General features: G+C 45.8%; 1 pseudogene; it reads right to left on the bottom strand.

The window, feature by feature from the left end:
• Nucleotides 1-477: 477 nt before the first annotated feature.
• Nucleotides 478-771, bottom strand: LOC148119912 (enhancer of rudimentary homolog pseudogene; annotated as a pseudogene).
• Nucleotides 772-4,954: the final 4,183 nt, after the last annotated feature.

The following is a 4,954-nucleotide window of genomic DNA, read 5'->3' as shown; positions in this document are numbered from 1 at the left end:
GGTGGATCTCTGAGGTTCAGGCTGGGGAGAGACAATAAAACCCAGTCTTTTTTTTTTTTTTTATAGAACATTTCTTTATTTTCACTAAGACTTTCCCAGAGGACATAACTAAGCTTGTCACCCCCCCCACCCCCCCACAAGGGGTTAGTGCACTCGCTGCTAATAAAGCAGATACCAACAGTTTCAAGGACTGGAACCAACCTTAAACGGCAAAGAACACTTTCTCTCTGAATTATCATAAAAATGTTTAAGTAAAAAAAAAAGAAAAAGAAAAAGAGTAAAGGGGCAATAATGGTGGTTTTCTGAATGAAAAGATCATTCATGTTCCATGTCATACATTCATTCTTGGCTCTAGCGTAACAAAATGGAAACAGGATTACTATTATACAAAATGTTCACTACAACACGCTGTATGCACCTAATGCCCACCCCCAGCCCCTAATGCTTCCAACTCAACTACTTCCCACCTTGTTGGACCTATCGACGAAGGAGCACGTAGATCTTCTCTTTGATCCAGTCTTTGTTATAAGGCTGGTACGTCTGTGTATCAGCTCGGTAAACAAGACAGCAGAGATCTGCCAGATCATCAATAAAATCAAACAATTGACTGATACCGTATGTGATGGAGGGGCTGTTGGGATTCATTCTTTTAAGATGTTCTTCATATATGTTACAAACACCTTCCATGCACTTATTCACAGACTCATAGTCTGCATAAGTCCTGCCTTCTGGCCTCGTGGTAGGCTGTACCAGCAAAATGGTGTGAGACATCTCATCAGAAGCTTTGTGCAGCTGCGGCTAACACCACCACCGCCGCCGCCGCCCACGAGCTCAGCCGCAACGCTGCCAACAGCCAATCGCGCCTTTTTTTTTTTTTTGATTGATAGTTATTGAGCTCTACATTTTTCTCTGCTCCCATCCCTGCCTCTCCCCTCCCTCCTTCAATTCTCCCCCAAGGTCCCCATGCTCCCAATTTACTCAGGAGATCTTGTCTTTTTCTACTTTCTACATCCCATGTAGATTATGTCTATGTCAGTCTCTCAGTGTCTGCACTGTTGTCTAAGTTCTCTGGGATTGTGGTTTGTAGGCTGATTTTCCTTGCTTTATGTTTAAAAACCACCTATGAGTGAGTACATGTGATAATTGTCTTTCTGTGTCTGGGTTACCTCACTCAATATAATATTTTCTAGCCCCATCCATTTTCCTGCAAAATTTAAGATTTCACTATTTTTTTTTTCTGCTGTGTAGTACTCTATTGTGTAAATGTACCACATTTTTCTTATCCATTCTTCGATCAAGGGACATTTAGGTTGTTTCCAGGTTCTGGCTATGATAAACAAAGCTGCTATGAACATAGTTGAGCACATGTCCTTGTGGCACGATTGAGCATCCTTTGGATATATACCTAAAAGTGGTATTACTGGGTCTTGAGGAAGGTTGTTCCCTAATTTTCTGAGAAATCACCACACTGACATCCAAATGGGTTGTACCAATTTGCATTCCCACCAGCAATGCAGGAGTGTTCCCTTTACCCCACATCCTCCCCAGCATAGGTTGTCATCAGTGTTTTTGATCTTGGCCATTCTTACAGGTGTAAGATGGAATCTCAGAGTTGTTTCGATTTGCATTTCTCTGATGACTAAGGATGTTGAACATTTACTTAAGTGTCTTTCAGCCATTTTAGATTCCTCTGTTGAGAGTTCTCTGTTTAGGTCTGTACTCCAATTTTTAAATTGGATTATGTGATCTTTTGGTGTCCAATTTCTTGAGTTCTTTGTATATTTTGGAGATCAGACCTCTGTCTGATGTGGGGTTGGTGAAGATCTTTTCCCATTCTGTAGGCTTTCGTTTTGTCTGGTTGACCGTGTCCTTTGCTTTACAGAAGGTTTTCAGTTTCAGGAGGTCCCATTTATTAATTGTTTCTCTCAGTGTCTGCGCTGCTGGGGTTATATTTAGGAAGTGGTTCCCTGTGCCAATGCGTTCAAGTGTACTTCCCACTTTCTCTTCTATGGGGTTCAGTGTGGCTGGCTTTATGTTGAGGTCTTTGATCCATTTGGACTTGAGTTTTGTGCATGGTGATAAATATGGGTCTATTCTCATTTTTCTACATGTTGATATCCAGTTATGCCAGCACCATTTGTTAAATATGCTTTCTTTTTTCCATTTGATATTTTTTACTTCTTTATCAAAGATCAGGTGTTTGAAGATGTGTAGATTGATATCCGGGTCTTCTATTCGGTTCCATTGGTCCTCCTGTCTGTTCTTATGCCAGTACCAGGCTGTTTTCAGTACTGTAGCTAAAACCCAGTCTTAAAACAAAACAGAAAGAAGGAAGGAGCAGAGACATGGAAGATTCCCTACCTTAGGCCAGTCATTTCCCTCCTAGGAGGAAGCAACTACTGTCACTACCTACTCATTTTTTCCCAAGATAAAAGATGCCTGGAAACACCTGTTGGGAATATTTGAGCAAATTGTGAAGATGTGCCGATGTCTTCCCTTGCCTGTGTAAGGCACCTGATTGGTTTAATAAAGAGCTGAATGGTCAATACCTAGGCAGGAGAGGTTAGGCAGGACTTCCAGGCAGAGAGAGGAACTGGGGTTAAATCTAGGCACACAAGGGAAATGCCATCTAGCCGCATAGGGAGATGGACTTACAGAGTGGAAGAATGTAGATCAATAGGAGCAGGTTAATTTAAGTTATCAGAGCTGGTGGGACAAGCCAAAGCTAAGATCAAGCTTTCATAATTAATAAGAAGTCTCCAACTCATTATTTGGGGGCTGGTGGTCCCAAAAGCAAGTCCAACACCAAACACCAGCATGGAGTTCACGTAGTTTTGTTTCTGCTAGGGTAGGGATCAAACTCAGGACTTTGTGTCCTAGGCAAGCACTCCACTCCCTGAGCCGCGCGTCCCAAGTCACTTGACTATCCCCTCTGAGGCACAAGGCTAAGGTTGTTTCCTATCTGTACACCAGTGATTTTCCTCCCCTCCCTCCCTCCCTCCCTCCCTCCCTCCCTCCCTCCCTCTCTCCCTCCCTCCCTCCCTCTCTCCCTCCCTCCCTCCCTCCCTCCGTCTCTCCCTCCCTTCCTCCCTTCCTTTCTTTCTTTTATGATGTAGATAGATTGAGTCCAAGGACCTCATTAAACTGCATCCTGAATCAGGACACTTAGAGCAGCCTGCCTTTTGCTTTCCTTTCTTTGTAGCCCTCACTGGCCTGGAGCTCTCTTCACAGACCAGTCTGGCTTCAGACTCACAGAGATCCAGCTAAGCCGCGTCCTCCTGAGCGCTAGGATTGAAGGTCTGAAGCACCACACCAAAGGAGCCCTTTTCTGAAGGCTCCACAGCAGTGGTTCTCAACCTTCCTAACGCTGTGACTCTTTAATACAGCTCTTCACGTTGTGGTGACCCCAATCACAAATTATTTTGTTGCTACTTCGTAACTGAAATTTTGTGACTGCTATGAATTTTCATATAAAAATCCAATGTGCAGAATATCTCATATGTGATCCCAAAGGGATGTGATCCACAGGTTGAGAACTGTGGCTCTAGCCGGAGCTTCTGCTGTTCAACACATGGCTCTTCAACCTTGTATTTGAGGTCATGAAAATGATAATAATCAAACGATAATGCAGACTTGTGGTCTCAGCTGTTCTGGAGGCTGAAGCAGGGGCTTGAAAGTTTGTGCAGCCTGGGTTACATATCAAGTTTAAATTCAGCCTGACTCCTATAATCTCAGGACTCAAGAGGCAGAAGCAGGTAGATTTCTGCAGGTTCCAGGACAGCCTAGTCTACAAGGCAAATTCCAGGCCAGCATAAAAGAAAAAGGGCCAGGTGTGGTTTCTGCACTTGGGAGACTGAAGCAGGAGGCTAGCCGGGGTTACTGTGTGAGACCCTATCTAGAAACAAATACTTTCAGGGGTGGTGGTACAGGCCCAAGATTCCTGCACTGAGGAGGCGGAAGAAAGATGATCAGGACTTCAGGTCTAGTCTTGGCCCAGGCTAGGCACAGCTTGTTGTAGCTGTGACTGGCCTTGAGCTTCCGACGCTCCTCCCAAGTCCTCAGCTTCCGGGCATGCACCAGCACCCCTGGCTTCCAGGCACTGCTGTCAAAGCTCTAAAGCCTTGATGTTCAATACAGGTATCATTGCCCCACTCCTACCAGCTGGTCCTCCTCTCCTGCCTCCATGAGGAAAGACCAGGACCTTTGGTTTCCCAGGGGCCTTCGTTGTTGACAGGTAGGCTCTGCCCAAAGAATCTTACTGACAAGAGCCCCTTGTAAGGTCATTTGAAAAGCCCCAGGATGGTCTGCTCCCCGCTGGGCCTGAGATCACAGAAGTGGGTTCCATGAGACTCCTACTTTAGGTGAGGTAGCCAGCAGTGGTTGCAGTTGTGTGCAGATGTGTGCAGTTGTGTGCAGATGTGTGCAGTTGTGTGCAGATGTAGAATTCCTGGATTGGGTTGTGAGGTCAGGAAGGTTATGCTTTTTGAACCCTTAAGTGTACAAGGGTGACTTGTACATACCAGAACTATAGAGCTCATGCCACAGCCTCAGGGTCAGGTGGCGAGGTCAGTAGGGTCACATCAGGCTGGTCCTAAAGTACCAGTCCGAGAACAGTGTGGCCTGGCACCAGGGGACCTGGAATGTGGAATGTGAACGTTGCTGGGCCTGGGAAGGATGTGGAGGAAGCTGGTCGAGTTCAGCTGTTGGCGATTTCATGCCCCATCCTCGGTTGCTTCTTGGAGACAGACTCCAGCTGTGGAACCCAGGTGCCAATGAAGGTCAAATTTCCATAGTAAGAGAATAAAAAGGATATTTCCTCTGGGGGCTGGGGGAGAGCTGCAGCTGTCTTGCACTCATACTCCCAGATTAGGCCAAATCTCACAGCAGGTGAAGGAGAGGCTCCCAGTTAGGGTCCCAGTGGTGTGAGAAGTAGTGGGCGATGGGAAACTGAGTA

The sequence above is a fragment of the Myodes glareolus genome, chromosome 14, assembly GCF_982192425.1.
Source record: "Myodes glareolus chromosome 14, mMyoGla1.1, whole genome shotgun sequence".
NCBI classification, from domain to species: domain Eukaryota; kingdom Metazoa; phylum Chordata; class Mammalia; order Rodentia; family Cricetidae; genus Myodes; species Myodes glareolus.
The sequence above is the reverse complement of the archived record's forward strand: the minus strand, read 5'-3'. Positions and strand labels throughout refer to the sequence as shown.